This window comes from Dermacentor variabilis, chromosome 2 (genome assembly GCF_050947875.1).
Source record: "Dermacentor variabilis isolate Ectoservices chromosome 2, ASM5094787v1, whole genome shotgun sequence".
NCBI classification, from domain to species: Eukaryota; Metazoa; Arthropoda; class Arachnida; order Ixodida; family Ixodidae; genus Dermacentor; species Dermacentor variabilis.
Genome location: NC_134569.1, coordinates 187,984,235 through 188,008,373, shown reverse-complemented (window position 1 = coordinate 188,008,373; position 24,139 = coordinate 187,984,235).

Below are 24,139 nucleotides of genomic sequence, written 5' to 3'. Positions count from 1 at the left end.
CATGATATGCCGAACCATGGGCGCGTCAGGTACCACCCGCTGCCTATCAGTAGATCCAGCCGTGCCATTTGGTAGTTCGCCGTGGCGTTCGTACCCTGTCGATGGCGGCGTGTGAGAGTCGCTGTAGTGCCACCTCTTCCATGGGTCGAAGACTAGAGACGTCGTGGGTGACGGGGTCACAGAATAGTGGGCGCTCGGTGGATCGTTTGGCACTTGCGAGCGAGACACCCAGGCCGGGATCTCAGGCAACGGGGAGCCGAACGCGGGAGCAGAGGAGCTGGATCGCGGAGGCACCGAATCCTTGCGCTTGGGCCCCGGCATTGCTGCGGTCAACGCTGGTTGGCGGGTTGTTCTTCAGTGAAATGGCGCGCCGCTGTCTTCGTGTTTGCTTCGGTTTTCCCTTTATGATGGCGCATACCCACTGCGGGGGATTGGCCAAGATGGGTTCTAGTTGGCCAAATTACTACTAAAATTGGTAAAATTAGTACAGGAAGAAATAAATAAAAATGCCGTACGAAGAACTTAAGAAAACCTCCCCGAAACGACTATAAGTTCTCCCATGGCTGAGCAAACAACCCCGTGATGGTTTCCAAGAGAAGAGGCTCCTAGAGAAAAAAAATATTCGGACTGAAAAGATTTCATCCAGATTGTCAAAAGCTTGAATCTAAAATGCTTTCCTTAAAGAAGAACTACGGCGACAGAATAAGAAGAAAATGCACTATAGTATTTTCTCCACAGATTGGGCACAGAGCGCACGGCGTCAGACCAGCCCTGTGACGATAAAAGTTCAAGGCTGGTATTCGGCAACGTAAGTGAATAACAATTCAGCTTTTCTGGTGTGAAAGGAATTGTTGTTCAAAGGGAATAGGAGGTGTCGATATTCTGAAAAATTGGCTATAGCTGGGTTCAAAGTCTTGAATAATTGCATATATGCTGAATCTAGAAGTAGTTAAGTAAGCTGATGTAGGAAGTAATCACAGCACAGGGCCGCTGAGACTGTCAGCTATTTCGTTGATAAATAACCCCTTATATCCAAGCGCCCAAAGCAATCTAATTAAATTTATGTGAACAGGCACTAGAAAAAGAAATGTACATAAAGTGTTAGTTCCACTATTTTGAGCGATGAACATAAAGATAAAGAATCCGTTATAATGACTACCATCCACATTGATGAACTCAGTTTGTATAAGGCTAACGTTAAGGCTAGAAATTCAGTCATAAATAGGGATAAGAATCGAGAATCGTGATTGAGAATGATTATTCTAAAGCAGGAGCGAAAATGCCAATTCCAGATTTTTCTTCGCACTGCGAGGCGTCTGTCGCAATGACCGTATCGATAGTTAAAGGGCCACTAAAGTGGAAAATGATTTCTTCTGCATCATTAAATTACCGTTCTACAACACCAAAAACACCACTATTACAACGATAACATGTTTGGTAAGCCAGAAAAAGCGCAAGAACGAAATACAGGTGGCGACGCCTACTTACGTTCCCGCACCTGGGGGGCTGTGAGGTGTTGAATTTTGATGGCATCTTCTAGGGTCTACTAATTATATATAGCGGTACATATTGACTGCATTGTGTTTTAAAGGAACCAAATATTAAACACGGCAAGTTTCGGGAACCCTCACTCTGCCAATTTGGCCCAAATTCGAAAAACATGCTTTGGAATCCCTGACGTCGCGCTGACGTACCGGCGCTGGGGTTCGGCGCGAAATTCAAATACTGAAACTTGGACCTTCATTTTCTCATCTAACAATCAAACTATCTTTTTCAAATCATTGCCTGCAGGGTACTCAAACAATGCTTCATTATTCTAAACTGATTTATTGCTTCGCTTTAGTGTCCCTTTAAGCTCAATGAATAATCTTGTAATAGTCCATTTATTGTATTGTGAGAAATAATTTTTGCGTTGTTTTGGTGGAAGTCATCATAGATGATTTTTGGACTCTTTCGCAAATGACAAATAGGTGGTACCTCTCAGACACGTACATTTCAGGGATTAATAAATGTTCGTACGAAGACAAGCTGCGGTGTATATAACCGAAGCCAGTGCACTCCGAAGAATAATGCAGCCTGGGAAATAAATATGTTTTCCTCCGCTGAGCACTTTGTTCATTTCTCCGGTTCCTATAGTTCTGGGGCGCTATAACGTAAAACTATTCCAAACTTTTCTATTCCAATTCTGTAATCAACCCTTCGTGATTGGTCAAAATTTTTTTTTGAACCACCCCCACTTCACCTGTCTGTCATGTGACGTCACGAAAACCTCGATAGCTCCCCATCTGATATGACATGTACACACTGATTATGCATGGTTTGACTGAACAAAAAAAACAGTCATTTCTGATTCGATGCATTTCGCCATTAGCCCTCGGCTATTAGTCAAAAGTTCTCAGGCTGCACCCACTTCACCTGCCTGTCACGCGACGTCACAAAACCACAAAAACTCACCTCGTCAAAGGGACGTGTACGAGTTAAAGATGCATTAATATGCCGAACAAAACTGAAATTTCTTCTGAATAGCCGCAGGCTGCCCTACTCCGAAATGAATAAAAGATGGCTGCCGCCGATCGCTCAGGTACTAGCTACTCGCACCTGCCGGATAGCATGGTTTCCTTGCGTATAATAAAACTTTTTTGCGCGGCCGTGTAACGTTTTCGAGCACTTTCGGCACGTTTGCTACCTCCTTCTGTCAACTCTTCTTTGCTGAGGATCCGTTTTAGCGTCATTCTTAAGGCTACGTTGCACGCCGCCGCGATTTTTGACTAGCAACCGCAAGCTAAGTAACTGAAAGCGGACCAATCGCAGGCGCCGGCACCATCCTCTTCATCCGGTTATCGATTTTCAGTACAGTGGCTAAGCCCATCGAATCCCTCTCCACTTGAGCGTGCTCCTCACCTCTTGTCAGTCAAATAAATAAGGCAAGCCGCTCAGTGTAGGCAATGTTATTCGTTTTCCAAGCCAACAAAAGTTACCTCCTATGAACGAGGAGAGCGGTTGATTGGTCTGTTCAGACAACCTTGCGTGTGGTCGCCCGATGCTTGCGTCGACGGTTACGCAAATTTGACATCAGGGGATTGTAATAAAAACATATTGGAATAGATTTACGTTATAGGGCCCCTGCATGCAGTATGGTGAAAAGCAATAAGTAACCGTTTGCACGACATCGCAATGGTTTTCCTGTCTAACGTTACTCGAAAAAATTAGGTCTTCATCCAACGAGGAAACGTCGGTGTCGACCGAGCGCGAACAATGCAAAAGTACCGACCCTATTTAACGGTGTTGACTTGCAGGAAAGTTGTGATATTACTTTCCGTTTACAAGTTTTGTAAACGTGTAGTTTTGGAATCGTAGTTGTAAACGTGTAACCGTGTAGTTTTCTAAAGAAAGGCAGAATTACGAGATACTATTGAAGCGAACTCTTCGGAAGTTCGAGGATCTAATTTAGTCGGAAATTAAGCAGAGCTTGTGACATAATTTGATCAACACCCGTGATATTTCAGCTTCTAGGTTTTCATTTCTTCTTTCGCAGAACGGAAATTCTGCCCCTGTTAAACGGGACCTCCCAACATTGACAAACAGGACAACGCTGAGTCAAAAACCAGGTGTGTAGGGAACCAATCAATTGTTATTGCGATTAGCTTTATTAGGATACTTCACACACTTGCCACTGACTCTCTCTCTCTTCCGATCTAGTGGTCGATGTCTCTAACCGTTCTCGCGACGACTTCGATCACTGGCTGGTACATTATTACGTGATATACTCAATGGACCATCGGACTGCTGTGTTGAAGGAACCGGCTTCGAAACGACTCGTTGGACAAACTCGGGGCATTCGGCATGTGACACTGTGTATGCACCGCTCTTCAGCGGACTTCCTTGACACCCACTCGGGTCATTGAGTATGTGTCACTTGGTATGTGAATGCGAAAAAAAAAAACCTTTAATATTTATCCGCTGTGGCGGACAGTTTTGCTGAATATGTATATTTACACAACACGGGCTTTGCGGCGGCTCCGTTAAATAGAGCAGCGTGTCCACTAGGATGCACGAAAGATGAACTTGGTTGCTGTACACGCATCATGCATGATGTGTCGCAGTGCTGGCAAACCGGTGTGGGACTACACTGCTTCAACTCTAATCGCATTAACACCGACAGTCGTGCTTATATGGCTGCTGCTGGAATTTTTGGACAGTTTTACACATATTACATGATAGAACGGCGGACGCTACACGACTGTGTCGTGTTCGATGTTGAACAATGTTCAATTAACGGACGCTAGACGATTAATTAAGCGAGCAGTGGGAGCCAAGCACAAGTGAAGCTCGTGGTTCTCGACCCAATTTCTTATGCTACAACTGTGAGGAAGACAGCAAAAGCTTTTTTTTTCGGAATTCCTGTAGGACATGCAACTTGGCGCGCGGCTTTAGAAGGCCTGTGTGTTGCCTGCATACGCATCAACTTCTTCCTGTGTGGTGAAATAATTACTATGTTTTTCTCACCTTTCCCCGCTCCGCGATGCGGAGTGAAGAGCGCACCTGCTCAGGCGGATTTTCTTGTCTTTCTTGTTAATGTAATATTTCGCTCGTTGTTATACAGCTTGCCCTAGTCTGCACTCGATGTCGCTCAACAGACACCGAAGTAAATGTACGCCAGATTGAAATAATGCTTCTGTCGCGGGACATTTCTTCTCTGAACTCCCGATTAATGTCCGTGAGAACTGACAGCCTGGGACTAGAGTTCATTTTGAACATGAGCATTTTGCAGTCTATGAATACATCACAAATGCAGGTGTAGTGCGTTTTCCGGCTGTTCTTGTTCTTGCGTGAAATACACGCGAGTTACAACTATGGAAGCCTATAGATATCACTAAATTTTAACACACTAAAGAAATCTTTACAAAGAAGCTAGTGCATGAATTGCCATACAGAAATAGTCATATATGATAGTCACTGTCTTTTTTATTGAACCATGTACATCGGAAGTGAAGAAAAGCGCGAAAATTGCACATTAAAGCTGTTAATTACCAATGGCAAACATATGTTTGTAACACGTCCTTGCAGCTTAAATTGGCTCATTTCGATGCACCGGAGCATCGAAACGATGCATATGAAGATGAAGTTTTGAATACAAGCAATTCTAGGCTTAGTGTCGGCTTCTCAATTTGGCTCCCTATTGCAAAAACAAAAAAAATTCTCCTATATATTGGACTTTCATTTTCCTCAAACAGAACGTGTCGATACACGTACACCTGTCCCATCTTGTTGCAGGTATTTCCTTCAGTATACTTTGTCCTTAGGCAGCCATTTCGAGTCTCAACTGACAAGACGTCTCTTTCTGGACACGCCGCACCATCTAGTGCTGCTGCCGAGACGAGAAGCGTGGTGCATCGGTGCCTGCAAACGCCGAGAACTGTTCCCTCGCTTCCCGCATACCCAGTGACACATACCCAGGGACACACACTCAGAGACAAATAACAGGGTCATTGAAGAGCGGCACGTACTCAGTACATTGATGGAGTAGCTAGCTGGAGCTTTGGCAGGAAATATGTTCAGTGAAAAGTACGGGATACCCAGTGCATTTGCGGCACAACCTGCTAAAGCGTCGGGTTGCTGTTCTTGAGGGCACCTTGTGAAGTGGACTCGATTCCGCTCAGCCGCAGATCAACTTAAGTGAACTTTTTCGCCATTGTAAAGCGGTACATTCCCAGTAATACATACGCAGTTACCGAAGTTGGCATCAAAAAGGTCCGACGATTACGATACTCCCTTACTGCCAAATATGAGCGCAGCTGTATACACGCTTTCATTTCGCGATAGACCGAAGCCACGAATATGAGAGAAATCACCGCATCGACTCGCAGTGGGCCAGTGTCGTCAGCACCTTCGCAGATGGAGGGTCAGTATGGGAACGCTGGCATAATGCGCAGCATCGGAGCCAGATGTGGAAGATGACAATGACGAACGCGCGAGCAGAGAAATCGCGAAGGGATTAGAAATTAGATTTTCTTCTGTCTTGCCAAGTGGTTCTCGCTTACGAAGGGCATCAGATGATTTCACAGAAATCTCCATGTTAGAATTGGCTGAAATCGTGGAGCGACTTCCAGATTCAGCTCCCGGTGTGGATGGGGTAACATCTACTATGCTCAGAATTTTATTTAAGGAAGCTCCCGATGACCTTTTAGCTATTGTAAATCACTCAATTTGCTTCTCATGGATTCCGTCTGCGTGGAAAATTGCTAAAATCATCCCTATTCTTAAAAATCATGGGGAAGGATATAAAATAGATAACATTAGGCCAATTGCGCTAACTTCAAATTTGGTTAAATTAATTGAAAGAATTCTATATGCCCGCATGCTTAAATTTATACAGAACAAGGACTTGCTTAGCCCCTGCCAAATTGGATTCCGACCATCATGTTCAATTTGGCATGCTCACGTGGACCTAGAAAGTAGAATAAAATTAGCACGGCGACAGAGGAAAATATGTGCCCTTGTGACATTAGACATTTCCAAAGCCTACGACAGTGTAGAACACTTAATTTTATTAGATATATTGCGAAATATGGAGATTCCAAATTATTTTTCAAACTGGATTGGTGAATTTTTAAATGGAAGAACATTTTACTGCAGTCTGAGAGGCGTTTCCTCGAGTATATATAATCAATCACGAGGTGTTCCTCAAGGAGCTGTCACTTCACCATTACTATTTAATATTCTGATGTGTTCCATTCCTCTTCATCAAGATGTACAAACATACGTATACGCGGATGACATTGCTTTCTTCGCATCAGACAGTGATATTCACTCTCTATATTATCGACTGCAAAACTACCTCAACGCCATAGAAACCTGGTTAAACCAAATTCGCCTTTCACTTAACGTTAGAAAATCCTCGATATTGGTTTTCCCTCTAATCAATCCCGTTAATATATCGATATCCTATCGCCTCGAGACTATACCTCAAGTGGAGTCGGTGAAATACTTAGGTGTAGTATATGACGGTTCCCTCAACTGGCTCGGCCATATTGACCATATCGTTAAAAAAGGAGTACGAGCAGTTGGTATGCTACGTAAGCTGTGCAATAGTCGGTCCGGAATGCGGAGAGATCCACTTTTAATGATATACAAGATGTATGTGCGGCCCATTTTAGAATTTGGATGTGTTTTATTTTCTGGTGCCCCAGCTTATAAATTACGTCCCCTTGTTCTACTTGAGCGGGAAGCCATACGACTGTGTTGCGGATTACCGAAATATGTTGCCAATAACATATTACACCAAGAAGTCAGGTTGCCTTCAATATTGTGTAGATTTAGGTTACTGACGGTGCAAACAGTCTTGAAATTGTATGAATCCCCTATTAGAAGATTGAAATACATATTCATTTCTCAGCCTGCACTTTTCTTCGGAGTACACTGGCATCGTTTTCATACACCACAGGTCGTCTTCGTACAAACATTGATAAATCCCTTAAATGTACGTCTCTGGGAGGTACCGCCTATTTGTGATGTGCGAGAGAACCTAGAAATTATATTTGATGACATCTACCCAAATAATGCAAAACATCTCCCTTATAATATATTAAACGGATTATTACAGGATCATTTATTGAGTTTAGCTATAAGTTCGGTCATTGCGACAGACGCCTCACAGTGTGAAGAAAAATCTGGAATTGGCATTTTCTCTCCCTCTCTAAACTGGTCATTTGCAATCAGGATTCCGGACTTTTATTCCGTATTTTTGGCTGAATTTCTGGCTGTAGTCCTAGCCTTACGCAAACTAAATCTGTCAACATCGGCGGTAGTAATTATAACAGATTCTTTATCCTTATGTTCCTCGCTCACAGCAAATGGTGTCACTAACCTTTTACGTACATTTCATTTTCTAGTGCCTGCCCACATAAATTTAATTAGATTGCTTTGGGTGCCTGGACATAAAGGATTAGTCATGAATGAAATGGCTGACAGTCTCGCGAGAGCGGCCCTCAGTGGCCCTGTATTACCATTACTTCCTCCAATAGCTTACTTGACGACTACTAGATTCAGGAGATATACAATTACTCAAGACTTCTTGAACCCAGCTGTAGCAAATTCTTCAGATTATCGACACCTCCTATTCCCTTGGCCTAAAAATTCCTTTCACACCAGAAAAACTGAAGTCATCTTTACCCAATTACGTTGTCGAATACCAAAATTAAACTTCTATCGTCACAGGGCAGGTCTGGTGCCCTCCCCTCTGTGCCCAGTATGTGGAAAAGATGAAACAATAGATCATTTTTTCATATTCTGCCGCCGTTTCACTTCTTTAAGAAAAAATCTAGAATCAAGATTTACACAGCTTGGTTTGAGCTTTTCAATTATAAATATCCTTTCTCTAGGAGCCTCCTCTCTTGGACAGTGCCACAGGGATATTTGCTCAACCGTGGAGGATTTTATAATTGCTACAAAGAGATTGTCTTGAATTCTTAAACATTTTATTTTTGTTCATTTCCTCCAGTTAGCTTTACCATTTCCAGTTTTTTTAATAAAGATAGCCTAATTTCATCCAAATCTTGGCCAATCCCCCACAGTGGGTGTGCGCCATCGCATAAGGAATACCATACCATACCATACCATACCAGTGGCACCAGCGCGTTCGCGTGGTTACGCTGAGGGACGCCGACGTTCAACCTAGGAACGGCCGTCTAAGAGCTGCGCTTTAAAACATTCATTGAAAAGTGGCACGCACCTACTGCCACATACTGTTAGGAATGGCCTGCCGACGTGGCAACATGCAAGTTTTCGCAGCCAGCTGCAGCTGCGAGCGTGGCGAGCTTCCCCGAAGATACCATGGAAGCCTTCAACACACGCCGCGGTGACTCGTTTCGTAGGGACCCCGAGGTGGCGCGTCTACAACCTCTCGGCGCCGCTATGAGTAAACGCGATCGGCGGATCAACTATTGTCATTGAAATCGGCAACGCCTTCACGGTTCGACTGAAGCAGGGGGATTTCCTGGAAGGAGATGCCTTGCGGTGCCTTTTCACGGGCCTTTGAAGACGCCAGACAATGGACAGTGGCGGAGGCCACTGTGCGAGGTCCGCTCTGGAATTTAGAGGCGCTGGACAAGGGACAACCGGTGGCCACGGTGCCTGGTCAGCTCGGGGAACCAACGCGCCTTTCAAGACTCAAGATAATGGGCAAGCGGCGGGTCGACTGAGTTGACGTTTGACGCTGCTAATCGGCAGTGAAAACTGCGTACGTGTGTGTGTAAACCGTCCCGCCGAGAGGCGGCTTGTTTACCATGACGTCGAACGTTTTGCCTCACTTAGGGATCTAGGGAACACGAAGTGTTTAAAAGCGGCTGTTTGTCGGCTGCTAGGTGTGCTCGTCGTCGTGCTCTGTGCTCGTCAATGTACTCGTGAGCTGTGTGCTCGTAAGCTGTGTGCTGTATGCTCGTCTTGCGTGCTCCATTTGGGAGCCACGCTTCGACTGTCGAATGTATCTCTTGTTTAAACTGTAAATAAACCCTGTACGCCTAGTTCCTCCCAAGTTCCTCTCTACAGCCTTCAACTCTTACAAATGGTGGCAGCGGCGAGATCGTCCGACAACTCCTGCAATGTATACCAGCGGTGGGATCGTCCGACTTATCTAACAATACCCAGTGACCCAAGATTGCATCAAATAGGTTCGCACACATAGTGCGGCACATATTTATACGCTGCCACATACTCGTTGACCCAAGTTGGTCGATGGTGTCGAACACCGTTACTTCAGCACAGCAGCCCGATGAGCCGACCATTCGTCCACAAACTATTCAGTGACGCAGGTAGGCGGGCAAAAAAGTCAGATACATATATACATACATATCCACTGGAAAGTGCGTGGTGTATCCTAAGAACGATAACCACATTAATATCGAATTCTCAAGTTTTACTGCCAAAACCACGATCTGATTATGAGTCACGCTTTAGCGGTGGACACCGTATCTCGACCATCTGGAGATCCTTAATTTGCACTCAATGCAAGACACACGGGCGTTTCGCATTTCGTCCACATCGAAATGCGGTCACTGCAATTCTTTTTTCTTTTTCGGAAAACGCACAACCTTCTAGAAGGTTATTCGCATACCTTTCCTGTTTTGTGTTTCTACCTTTTTCTATATTTTCATTAAAAACTTTGTACACGGATTTTTCCGTAATTTTACAGAAATATAATGATACTTACACAGTTCACTCTCTTATGAGAGTGGCTTTTACTCCCTTCGTGGCTGCAGCTTTAATAGAATACGAAAGAATCAAATGCTGCGATGCGATTGTATTAGATCACACAAATACAGATAAGCCCGCTACACAGGCCATAACCCGCCGTGGTTCCTTAGTGGCTATGGCGTTCGGCTGCTAAGCACGAGGTTGCGGGATCGAATCCCAGCCACGGCGGCCGCATTTCGATGGGGGCGAAAACACCCGTGCACCTAGGTTTATGTGCACGTTGAAGAGCCCCAGGTGATCGAACTTTCCGGAGTCCTCCACTACGGCGTGCCTCATAATCAGAAAGTGGTTTTGGCACCAAAAACCCCGTAATTTCTTTTTTTTTACATAGAACGTATGAAAAGTGACAAGACCGCCGGCACTACTCGACTCATCTGGATGGGCATATCTACTCGACACATAGAACTATCGATACTTTACCGGTATTTTCTCAGTGAAATGACACACACGGACAGCACACGGATATGTTCGCGCATATCAGACGTGTATTTCGTAATACATCGGTTCTAAATGAGACCACACAAACTACAAAATTTTAAGCGTTTCCAATGATAGCTTGCAATTTCAGCCACATTCGTACAACTCATTGTCTTTGCACGGTATATCCGTAGCTGAAATACTTGAATGTATCGTACTTTTGTTTACTGCATCGGCGTATTTCGGAGCAATATTACGTGCCTATGTTTTACAGCGGCAGTTGCGAGTAATATCGTAAAAGCTGTAAGAGCGAGCGCTTGGACACCAAGGCAATAATACGTTGTTTAATATGTACCCTTATTTATAAATTTGTTTCGTCTTGCTGCTATCGTCGTACATATTGTCGCGTAGAAGTTGAAGTGTAGTAATTAAAAGCCGCAGGAAAAGAAAGTGCGCCTAAATGAAAACTTGCTGCCGGTGGGAACTGAATCAACAATCGTAATGCAGGACGTTGTGTGTTCAGTTCTCATCGGCAGCAAGTTGCTGTTTCGTCCACTTTAATTTAGGTATTTCTGTATTTCCCATATACCCCTTGTCCATGTGTTGAGGCCACAACAGCAAGAGGAAGGCGCTGTCCTCTGCTAGAGCGTAGTAATAAGAAAGAAAGAAAGAAAACGAAGGTGGAGCATCATGCGACAGTCTTGAAGCTCGTCAAGCCATAAAAATAAGAAAAGAACAGGTGTAATAATGTAAAAAACACCCCAACATGTCATGGCAAGCGGTGTTTTCTAGACAACGTCGCACTGCCAAAGTACAAAGGAATGTATAAAGTATATGTATAAAGTAAAAAATATAATAACAGGAAGTAATAAAATAAATGAAATACAAAAATAAAACACGAAATAAATCCAGAACTAACAAGGAAGTTATATGTCTGTGCCTTTATTCAAACAATATAGCATAACCACCATACAGAGCTTAATCTAGCTATTGAGCAATACAGCTTCCCTGGTCTTCTATCTTGACATAGTGGCAGGGCTCTGAATTTTTTTCTTACCTGTACGAGTACATGGCGAATTTTGCACATGCGGAATGACATACAACATCCGACTGACAGTGAAATGAGCGAAAAAAGAGGTAATCATGAAGCGTAGCGACTCAATTAAACTTTCAGGGAGTTGATGCTGCATTACACATTTCGTTTCATGGACATTTATTTCTGTTCTCTTTGTACTGATAGATTCGAAAGAGAGAAAACTCAAGCAGCAGCTAGATCTTCAACAAACATTTGTACTTGAATGCAACGTTTCTTTCTTGTTCCAATGAAGTTACGCATCTGTTAGGGTGTACAAGAATGACACTTGCAATTGACGATAATAATTACGATGGTGACGATGATGATGACCTGAAATATTGACACATACCAGCTAAAGGCAATCGGTAAATAACCAAGTGGTGCCGGCGAAAATATATTCATCGAATCAACTTTTTAAGCACAACAAATGAACAGCCAAAACTAATAAGACTCTCCTTTTCTTTCGCTCTGCTTTCGTCTAAAACTATGCTTGTATAGTTTGAGAAGAAACTAGACAAACTAAAGCGCGTTGACCTGAAGGGCGTAAACCATGCAATAACGTTGAATTGATGGTCCGTCTAGATGTCTACAAAAGACTTATCTTTACTGCGGTCTGAATGAAACAAAACAATAAAAAATGGTAGCTTATCGCTCTGTTCTACCTCAGAGCTGAATACAAGTAGTGTTTTGCACCAGGGTAGCGCCACTTCCGCACTCAAAGGCCTGTAAGAAAGTTGGAGAATTTCTTATGGCCCGATTAATGTCTTCTTCTGGCAAAAATCTCACGAAAGCATCGCAATGGTTATAGACCCACAGAAGATAACCGAGTTGTCCTTCAGTCATTGTCACCCTGCCCACAGTGTGGCTGTTGCCCCAGCCTTCCTGGCGCTCTGGGTCGATGACGGAAGCGAAACCCAGCGAAAGGCTGAATACGTTGAGCCAACTGCGGTCATTGTCTTCACTGTGGTTTGATCGCTCAGTTCCGTCAAAACACTTGCGTCGAGCTTCGATGTTCGCAAGCGTCTCCTGCGACCACGTGGTCTTCTCGAGGAGGAACGACCACACTTCTGTGGCCATACCTACGCCGATGGCCGGGATGTTGACGGACCTGCGGTCGCTCGCGCTTATCTTCAGCAGCATGTAAAGGTTAGAGGGAACGAAGACGATACTGTCACGTCTGATAACTTCAGGCCTGAAGAGATTACGAATGCTGGGGATCTCTTGGGCTACACGGGCTTTCCTCAGGTCGAATGAATACGATCGGGCAAGTAGCAGATTTTCGGCGAACGAATGTGAAGAATTAAATTTTGGGACACGCAGTTCACAAACTGCTGACTCTCTCGGCAGCATCACTTTCATTCCCTTGAGGTGTCGAATTACTGACTTCTTGTCGCTACTTGAAAAGAGACCGAGCGTTGAAGAAGCCATAGCTCTTGCAGCAACATTGTCGACGACATAGGAAAAGAAGTCTCGAACATAGTCGTCGGCCATCTGCGTTGATATGGCTTCAGCTTTGAAGACTTCCTCTAGCTCGCATACGGCAAGCTGTTCGCAGGATGGCATGTGGTCATGGTGACGGACTTCGTCGAAGGCGGCATGCATTGCTTTGTAGGCATTTAGGGACGTGCAGGCGACGATGTACGCGGCGGCATCCAGATGGTTCGCTGCGTTCGCCATCGCACTGAGCACATCGTTTAGCCTTTCGCCTTTTATCTGACGAACAGCGTTCACGGTCGGGTATGCAGGAGACACGAATTCTGAAACTATTTTAATCCAGTCTTTGTTCGGCAAAGCCACAAATGGCGAGTTATGGAGACTGCCTGTGACGTTTTCTGCATGGTCGTAGATTCTAAGTTTCGACAGCGCCTTGCTGAAGTCGACAACGTGCTCTACATCTACCGTGGTGTTCCAAACTTTGTTAAACGCTTTCACGACTGCAGCGGCTGTCACGTTCCCGGACATCAGCTTGGCATCGCACTCCCTGCTTCTTACCAGGCTCAAAGTCGCCGGAGAACCGTCGAATGCCGGTGAGGACGGGACGAAAGAGACAGCCGATGGAAGGCCGTACCTCAGGCTCGCTTCGGCGAAGAAGCGAACGAGTCGAGGAAATTCCGTGAGAACGAGAACACCTTTAGCCCAGGCCGCGATCGCTGACGTCATGTTGATGATGGCGACTAGCGACGTCTGGCGCGGCGCTCGCTTTGCGGCCAGCCCCGTGCGCAGTGCGGCCAGCAGCGCACCGGCGTCGCTGTGTCTCGACGAGAGGCGCAGCATTTGCACCAGCCTCCACTTCATGAACATGTGGAACACGGGCGACACGTAGTTGGAGCTCGGGTCCTCGTGGCTGGAGCAGACGTAGCCGTAGAAGTCTCCGCAAGGATCACCGCTGCCGTTGAGCACCGACGCCACTTGTGTGGCGGTGTCTTCGCAGCAGAAGCCTTGAGGCCCGGCCATCTGCTCTTTGTCGTGGTCTTTCTTCACGGCGCTGACTGTCGCGTACCGGAGGACGAACCCCATGAGTATGACGGTGAGCACGGACAAAGTGGCAGCGATCACCAGTACCGTCACGAGCGGGCTGGTGTTATTTGCTTGCCCGTGGTCAGTGTCCGTCTTCTCGCTACCGGAGACGCTGGGGCTGCTTGGCGACTTCTCGTTTCCTCCCATTCTCGTTGGTACGTTGGCCTCAAGCGATCAAGGTGCAGTGCACAGTTAGCGGTGATGATGATGATTATGAAGCCTTAGTTAATGGCACAAACCCACTGAGGGGGATAGGCCACGAATCGGGTGGTAATATGATTCAATAAAGAAAATAAAATAAATTGGTTAATAAATAAATAACACGAAAAAAGAAAGGAAAGCAAATAATCCAAGATGCAAAATAAACTATGAATACATGAGATAAAGTATTGATCAATACTATAGTAAGCCTTGCGTTGATAGGAATGTAAAAAGAAGGATATACTTAAACTTGAGTAAGGTAAACTATAAATAATAATAGTAAGATTCGAACTGTGAATTAGTGCTTTTACTTTTTGAATTTTCTAAACTGCAGTAGAAAAAAATGAGTTCTTGAAACTAAAAGCTATTAACAAGGCATTCTTGTTGTGCCACATAGGAAATTATAAATGGCTAGACAAAAGTTCCTGTGGCTATATGCCAAAACTGTTGCTCCAAGAGAGAGTATAACAGTGCTGCTTAAAGGTAATCCTAAATTTTGAAGTGGAATTTCTAGACATAGTTTTCGATGATTAGAAAACCGCCGGCATGATAATAAAAAAATGATCTATAGTTTCTGGTTCATTGCAGAGGTAGCATAGAGGGGATAGCGCCAGACCACATCGGTGCAAGTAAAAATTAAACGTTGGAATACGGCAACGCAGCCTATTAAATGAAACTTCAAATGTCCAGTTAGGACACCATTGCCGGTTCCAAGAATAATTTAAGTGTAAAAAATCTGAAGATTTTGCTAATGACAGAGCTTTTTTGTCCTCGCTCAAAGAAAATTGCCGATATCTGGCTACAGTAATGTGCCCAGTTGCCGGCAGCACAAATAGCACATTACCTGCTAAAGAAGCTCTTGCTAAGGTATCGGCTATTTCATTAATATTAATGTCTCTTTGGCCTGGGACCCATACTATATGCACTAAACTTAAGTGAGGTGGAGCTAATGAATAAAACGTGTTTCCGGTTGTCGACTTTGTAGACGCAGTAAGTGCGCTGCATACAGATAGAGAATATGTGACGATAATAACTCTTGTAACATGAATGGGTAATTTCCGCAAGGCAAGAACTATTGCCAGAAGTTCGGCATGAAAAACTGATGTGTAATCTGGTAGGCGAAGTGAAAAAGACCAATTGAGGGATGGTGAGTAGATAGCCACACCTGCCTTCTCTTTGGTAGGTTTCTTCGGTACCTGTGTTCTAGCGGTAGGCATATAACAGGCCGCAGAATCCTCTTCTTCCTCAACTTTACCAGTTCGTGCTCTAGAGCACTGAGGAGGAGGAAAGAACTTTATTGGGTCCCGAGGAACCCCTTCCCACCCACTCTTGGTTTAGTGGTCGGCAGGAGCCGCGGGCCGCACCCACGTTGGGACGGGAAGCCCGTGAGCCTCCACCCTTTCGTGAGCCCTCTGGACGGCCCGGAGCTGGGTCTGGTGGTCGTCGCTTCGCAGGGCTTCCATCCAGTCTTCTTCTTTGCTGAACAAGGTGCCGCTTAACGCGGAGCATTGCCAAAGCATGTGCGATAGCGAGCAGTACGATTCGCCGCAATCCGGACATTGCGGCTCTACGTCCGGTGAATAAAGGCTCATTCTGCCTCTCGAGGGGAACGACCTTGTTTGCAGCATTCTGAATATAGATGACTGTGGTCTAGTAAGTTTAGCGTGGGGAAGCGGGAAGGTCCTCCTCGACAGCTGATAATGCGTTGTTATTTCGTTGAAGGTGAGCAGCGGGTCTCGGTGCTCCCCTCCCTCCCCGCCACTTCGCTCGCCACGATCGCCGCGGTGCGTGAGTCCTCGCGCGCGTCCGTGTGCCAGCTCGTTGGCGTTGGGAAAGTCGGGGTGCACGTCGGCCCCCATGTGGGCTGGAAACCATTTGAGGATGTGATGACCCGCGGCTCCCTCACTGCCGAAGACGGCCGCCGGTTTCCGCGATATCGAGCCCGAGGCGAATGCTCTGGCCGCCGATCGCGAATCTGGGTATACGTAAGGACGTTCGGGGTCCCTCATTGTCATGGCTATTGCCACCTGTTCGGCCACCTCGGACGTTACCCCCTTGACCGATGCTGCGTTAATGATCGTACCATCCGAGCGTATCGAGACGGCCGCGTACCGGTCGCTGCGCCCGTACTGGACCGCGTCTCCAAATGCCGCCAGTCCTGGACAGCTGGCGGTCGATTTCAGCAGTGCTCGGGCCCTCGCCTTTCGGCGCCCCTCGTTTAATTGCGGGTGGACGTTTCTCGGAAGCGGTTCTACCTTGAAAGTGCCCCTGACCGCCGCGCTGAGCGCGACGCTGCGTGCGTTGCACTCTGCCTCTGCATTTATCCCTGCTTCTTCTAGGATGCGTCTGCCGGCCCTGGTGGTCGACAGCCGCACGACCTGTGCCTTGGTCTGTGCTTCGATTATTTCTGCTAGTGAATTGTGGACCCCTAGCCGATCGAGCCGCTCCGTGCTTGTACTGGTCGGAAGACCTAGCACCCTCTTGATGCTCTTGCGCATCAGTGTCTCTATCTTGGCCGCGTCTCTCTTGGTCCATTTTAGCGCCGAGGCTACGTAATTTACGTGACTCATGAGGAAGGCGTGGTAAAGTCTGATGAGATTGCTCTCGCTGAGCCCTCCCCTGCGGTTGGTCACCCTGAGGATCAGCCGGAGCATGTTCTCCGTTTTGGACGTGAGTCTCATGACCGTTTGCGTGTTACCGCCTTTAGCCTCAATTAGCAGCCCCAGGATTCTTATAGTGTCCACTCTGGGGATCGGCTGGCCGTCACTTGTGTGTAATTTGATTGGTATTTGATCGATCGGCGTCAAATTCCTCATGCCTTGTTTCGAGGGCCTGTAGAGCAACAGTTCTGATTTGCTGGGTGACAGACGGAGTCCCGTTTCCTTCAGGTACTCTTCCGTTGTGTCCAGCGCCTCTTGAAGAGCCCGCTGGACTTCTGCGTCGGACCCTCCCGGGCACCACACCGTAATATCGTCTGCGTACAGGGCGTGATTGACGTTGGTCACTCTCGTGAGCCTGTCCGAGAGCCCTTTCAATGCTAGATTGAATAATAGCGGGGAGAGCATCGCCTCTTGTGGGGTGCCCCTCGCGCCCAGCGTGTACCAATCGGACGTGGCCTGTCCTATTTTGATCGTGGCTTTCTTGTCTCTGAGGAAGGAGCCTATGCAAGAGTGGAATTTCCGGCCGAGCCCCATCACCAAGATCATTTCCATTAGAAATCTGTGTTTCACCGTGTCGAACGCTTTCGTTAGGTCCAGGGCCAGTATGCCCCTGGTGTCTCTGGTTATGCCGTCGATTATGTGCTTTTTGAGTTGTAACATTACGTCCTGTGTGGAGAGGCCCGGTCTGAAGCCCACCATGTTATGTGGGAAGAGGCCCTCTCTCTCTATGTACCGCGATACTCGGTTATGTATGGCATGTTCCTCCGTCTTGCCTACGCACGAGGTCAGCGATATTGGCCGCATGTTCTCCGCCGCAAGGGGTTTACCGGGTTTGGGTATTAGTATGACCGAGGCCTCTTTCCAGACCCCTGGTACTTGTCTCGTTTCCCACGCTCTGTTGATTTCTTCGGTGAGCTTCTCGACCGACTTTCCGTCTAGGTTTCTTAACAGTTTATTCGAGACCCCGTCAGGGCCCGTCGCGGAGCGTCCGTTGAGGCCTTGTAAGGCATCCCAAATTACCGATTCCGTGAAGGGCGCGTCGAGTTCTTCGACCTCTGTACCGGCGTATTGTGGATAGTCGCCATCGCCTGACGGGCCCAGTGGCAGATACGTCTCCGCCGGCTCCTTTAGGAACTCGCTCTCCGTTTTGCCCTGTTCGTTTTGTTTGTGTAAAATCCTATCAATTGCCAATCTCTGATTGCCTTTGGATTGCTTGTCGTCTAACAGTTTCTTGAGGAGGTTCCATTTGCGCCCGGTTCTCATTTGCCCGTCTACCGACGCGCACACCTCGTTCCACTGTTGCTTGGAAAGCTCGATCGAGTGCGCTTCGATTTCCCGGTTTAGTGCCGCTACTTTCTTTCGTAGTCTGCGATTTAGTCTTTGCGTTTTCCACCTGGCCGTGATGGAATTCTTTGCCTCTAATAAGTGTGGCAATCTCGCGTCCATCCTTTCCACGTTCAGTTCAGTTTGGACAACCCTCGTCGCGGTGCTAACGTCCTCTTTGAGCCTTCTAAAAAGGCTGTCTAGGTCCGCATATTCGCTTTTGTCTTCTTTCCTTATTTTGCCGAAGGCGTCCCAGTCGGTGACCTTAAATTCTCTCGGTGGTGTCGCCTTGACGGGGATCGTCACCGCCAGTATGCAGTGGTCGCTGCCGAGGTTCTCGTGCAGGTTGTGCCACTTGGCCCCTCGCACGTTCTTGACGAAGGTCAGGTCGGGCGTCGTGTCGCGCGCCACCGACGTGCCTAGTCGAGTCGGATAGCGGGGGGTCGGTCACCAGCTCTAGCGAGCACATAGTGACTGCCTCCAATAGCCGTTCTCCCTTAGGCATTGGCCTTGCATAACCCCAGGCTCCGTGGGGCGCGTTAAAATCTCCTGCCACTATTAGCGGGGCCCCCCTGGCCATTGAGGCCGCTTTCGTTATTATCGACGTGGACGATTGTCTGCGGTCAGACGGCGGGCTGTACACGTTCACTACGAATACGCTGTTTTTCAGCCAACTGTTCGGTATGATTTCGATCGGGGTTACCTCCGCTTTCGCGTTGCCTAATTTGAAATCTCGTTCCTGGAAAGAGCATTTGTTCGCGACGAGCGTTGCCACTCCGCGCTTACCCTGTTCGAATTTCGACGAGGCGACCCGGTAGCCGGGCAAGGTCGCCTCGCTACGTAAAGTTTCTTGTAAGATTATGACGTGCGGTTTGTCCGCCTATGAGGCAACGAACTGTAGCAGCGGAGCCTTGCGCTTTTTGATGCTAGCGCAATTCCACTGCCACACGACCAGCTCTCTAGTTGGGTTGTTCGCCATGATTGATACATCGGAGTTGTGTAGCACCTGCAGGCGCCATGTGTGCTTCGATGCGCGTCACTCTTGCCGCGAGCGCTACTATGCTTTCCGCTAGTTGCTGGACCATTAGCTGCAAAGAGCTAATCGACTGCTTAATTCCGAATAGGATGCTGCTGGACTCGTGTTCCGCCAGGTTTGACCGAGCGAACCGACTGCTCCCTTTGCGGGGTAGGTGTACTTTGCGCCACCTGCTGCTGCTGTTGTTCGGCTAGCTGAGAAGTGGAACTTTGTTTCCGAAACGATTCGAAATCCGCCCTCATTTTCTTAATCTCCTCTTTGAGGCGCGCGTTTTCTTCCGCTAGCTGAGCTATTCTAGGGTCTTCCTTGTTATGCTTTGGCAATGCTACCTGCGTTACCCTTGATTGTGACTTCGGTTGCGCCTTTGGCCTGGCCCGGTCCGCCCAGGTCGGCCCCTCTTGAATGCGCACTTGGGAGCGGGAGCGCCCCCTGGAGAGGGAACGGCCTCTCGATCGGCTGCGCTGTCGCAGTGTCGGCGTTGTCGAACGTCCCCGTCTGGGGGCGCTTGCCACGCTGGAATCGCGTGATCTATCTTCCACCTGTTGCGGCTGGCTTTGCAGCCGCGATTTCTTGGCATTTCTGCGTCGGCGCCTCCTGCGGCGCACGACGTAAGGGATTCGGTATCGTTGCTTGCACTTGTTGTCCGCCGTCGGGTGTTGGCCCCCGCAGAGGGCGCACTTGGGCGAGCACTGGTGGTCTTCAGCCGGGTCGTTGACTCTGCAGCCGCGGCACCTCTTCTTGTGAGGATTTGGACACACGTCGACTCTGTGGCCCAAGTCACCGCACCCGTAGCACACGTCGTTTTGCCGCTTGTATAGCGTGCAGCGTATTAGGCTTACGCCACACATGATATAGTTCGGCACTTTCATGCCGTCGAAGAGCACTACCACCGTCGAGGTGTTTTTGATCCGCTTGGCTTCCAAGGCCTTGGGATTTCTTTGGTTCACGATCATGGCCTGAAGCTGGGCCTCGTTGATTTTGCGGTCCACTCCTCCGATGACCCCCTTGCACGTGTTGTCTGGCGCCGCAATGTATGCGGCCACATTGTATGCGCCTTCTCTTAGGTGAAGCTTGTGAATTCCGGCGTATGCGTTGGCGTTCTTCTCAGTCGGCGTGGACACGACGAGAATGTTCTGGGTTGCGTTGGGACAAACGATGTCTTCCTCGGTCTCGTTCGGCGGGAGTGAGGCCGCCATTGCTAGCGCTTGCGCCAGGCGAATCTGACTCACTTTTTTCACGTCGAGGCCGTCTCTCGGCCTCACTATGATGCGAATGTGGTCCCTCGGTAGCCGGGGGAGCCTCGATGCGGCGACGAGGCGCTTGATCGCGCTCTGCGGGCCAGTCGTGCGGCGGCCGCCCTTCGTCTCTGCTCGTCCCGCGTTGCCTCGGTCCGGAACGGTCGGTCCCGGTTTGGCCTTCTTGTTTCTGCCCATAGCCGTCGTCCAGCCTGGGCGATTCGCTTCTTCTTGGGAGATGTCCTCTCCCTCCACGACGGTCTCCATAGCGGGCATCCTGCCGCGCACACGTACGAGCGAGGCCTGGGCCTGCTCGCTCCTCGGCCCCGGCGATAGGCCTAGTAGGGTAGGGCTAGCTGAGCCGCAGCGTGGTCTGAACTAAAAAAGTCTCGGAAATTGAAAAGAGTTCACTGACCGGAAGAAAAAATCGGACATCGGCGTGTTCCTTAGAAGAAAGTGCGTCGAATAGTGCACATTTCGTTGCTAGGAATCACATAAATCAGCCCGAAAACGTGTACAGAAGCGGGAGCCGAAAATTCCACATCCACAAGGGTCCCTAGAGCACTGACGATACGAAATTCTGGTTAGGAATTAACTACGTATAAACCAGATGACGTTTTTTCTTTCAACGCGGAAAAATATGAGTTTCCACTACGGCGTTACACGACATAAAAGGAAGCCAGCGGAGGCCTGTGGATGAAATGGCAAATATATTGGGAGTGCGGTGATCGCAGCGAAGTAAGCACGCTAATTGCAAATGAAAAAACACTCTTGTGGAACAGCTGGCAAAAATGGCGGAAGAACGCTGAGTGTCTGCAAATAATGAGATACAGGTGTTGTCGCACGTCTAGGGCAACTGTGTATTACTCGAAATGGGACATTTCACCTTTAACCGTATCTTAGTCTCCTATACAGGCACCAGAAGCGACGCTTCGAAAAAACACGACCCCGCGAGCTCATCGGGTTCTTTGTTTGCTATGCTCTACGTTTTGGAAATTTAGAGGGAAGAAGCAGTCGCGTGCTCACTATGTCTCGAGTGGGGGTGGAGGGGGCAAAACCGCAAACAATCTGATCTCTCTCTCTCTCTCTCTCTCTCTCTCTCTCTCTATATATATATATATATATATATATATATATATATATATATATATATATATATTTCGACGCACCACTCGGAAACCCGACTACATACATAAATTGGAAATTCATATTACAACTGAAAGAGCCAGGAAATGCGTCTGCCAGTTATTTTTATATTGAACAGACATAGATCTATTTATCGATCCCACATGGAGGACCACGGGGGCCCAATAAAGTATTTGAATTCGTATTTGTTACTTGAAATTATATAAAATCTCAAGAAGATACAGGGACAAAAGGCAATGAGTGCGCGACAGAAATCCCCGAACCGACACAGTAGCAGCAGTACAGCGTACAAAGATGGCTGGAAACAATTTTGATAATTAAACAAAGAATTGTACTTGGTGCTAAGTCTACAACAGAAATGTATCGCTAGTTAACATAGTATCCTCGGGGTTAAACACAACGAAGTATAATCAACATAAATGACTTTCAATATTCGTAAGACAAGAAAGTCAGCAAATGTGTGCGACCTTGAATAATTACAAGAGAATTTCCAGCGAAGCTGTTTCTTTCGAAGAGTTGCAATAAATGGTTCAGTTTCTTGTAATTATATCACACAGCTTAACAAATTGTCCGTTTGAAACCTCGCCCGCATTTGTTGGAGCACTTGTTGGAGCACTTGTTGGGAATCTTGAAACGCCAGTGATTCATCAACACACATGTTACTTCGCCATAGCACTTACCATGGTGTTCTCCTCCCACCCCCCCCTACACAATTTCCGCTAGATTTGATATTCGTTGAGCTCACCGTTCTCACAGGGCAGCGCGATAAATTCTGCTTGTGCGGAAAGCACCTATATCAAGCTCCGGATTTAAGTTTGCCTACATATTGCCTTTAACGCGCCCTTTCTTTCGTCAAATATAAACAAAGTGTCATTTAGTTCACCGGGGACATCGCTGACACCCTATAGGAACGCCTTATGAGGCATGAAAATAGGGAAGGGGGCAGGGGGGGGGAGTGAATGACGGCTCAGTAATTATGTTAGAAGAGGCGCCAGCGAGACGGCAAAGGATCGAGCAGCCAAGTTTTGGCGGGAACGGCGCTAGGGAACGGAAATTCCCTAGGCGAAGCAAAGATCACAGGCGGCGCCAGCTTCGTCGAAGCGAGGAGGAGGAGAGGGGGTGCCGCGGAGGAGACTGCCTCCGCTTCCCAAGGACGATTTAAAGATAGTGCTCAGGCCGAGGGGACTCGCAGTCAAGTGCTTGCCGACACACCAGGTTGCGCGAGCGGTGGTCGCGGCCACCGGATGCAAGGCGGAAGACTTGATCATCAGGCTGCGCAATGGCTCCAACATCATAATAGTAAGCACCGACAACGAAGAGGCGGCCCAACGTATACGGCGCATCACGCAGCTAACGTTCGGGAACAGCAGCTACGCCATCAACGCACACGTGGCGGCGCCGGAGGGCATGTTGCGGGGGTTTATCCACGGGGTGGACGCGGGGACCTCGCTGGAAGAGCTCAAGGCGAACCTTAGAGTCTGAACGCAAGGAGTCAAGATCTTAGCAGCCAGGATGCTGGGACGGTCGACCACGGCGGTCATCACATTTGATGGCCCCATAATCCCGAAGCAAGTACTCTACTACGGTGGAGAGATGTGGTGCTACCCGTACCGCCCGACGAGACAAGTATGCTACAAATGCTGCCAGCAGGGGCATCGGTCGGACGTCTGCCCGAATCCGGAGGCCAAGGCCTGCAAGCAATGTGGCTGCCAAAATCCAGCGGAACAACACCACTGCACGCCCAAATGCCTGATATGAGGGGGCCGACCACGTTGCAGGCACGCGGGACTGCAAGCAACGACACAAGACGGCAGGCGAGCTGCGAGGAGGTCCCCAGGGACATCAGCAGCAGAGGCGCAGCCGCAGCCGAAGCAGAGGCGGCGCAAGAATACCGAGGTGGTTCCGAGACGAGGGCCAGGACCAGGGTCAACAAAACTTCAATGCCTACCGGAGCGGGTCACGGAGCTGGAACCGCGGCCGGGGCCGGAGCCAGAGCCGAGGGTCCAACCGGGACGGATCCTATCCACCCCTGGGCGACACGGGCCAGCAGCAGCAACAGCAAAAACAGCAAAATAAGAGCGGCGGTGGCGTTAAGGTGAGCTGGGGGACCGGCCCTCCCAAAATACTTTTTGCTCCGCACTCGGGACCACACACTAACAACAACAACACGCAGACAGCGGCCGAAAGGCAACTAAGTGAGGAAAGCAAGTCTCAAACGCGAACTTGAGCTAAGCCGAGAAGAAACGCGACAACTCAGAAAGAGGATAGATGACCTAAT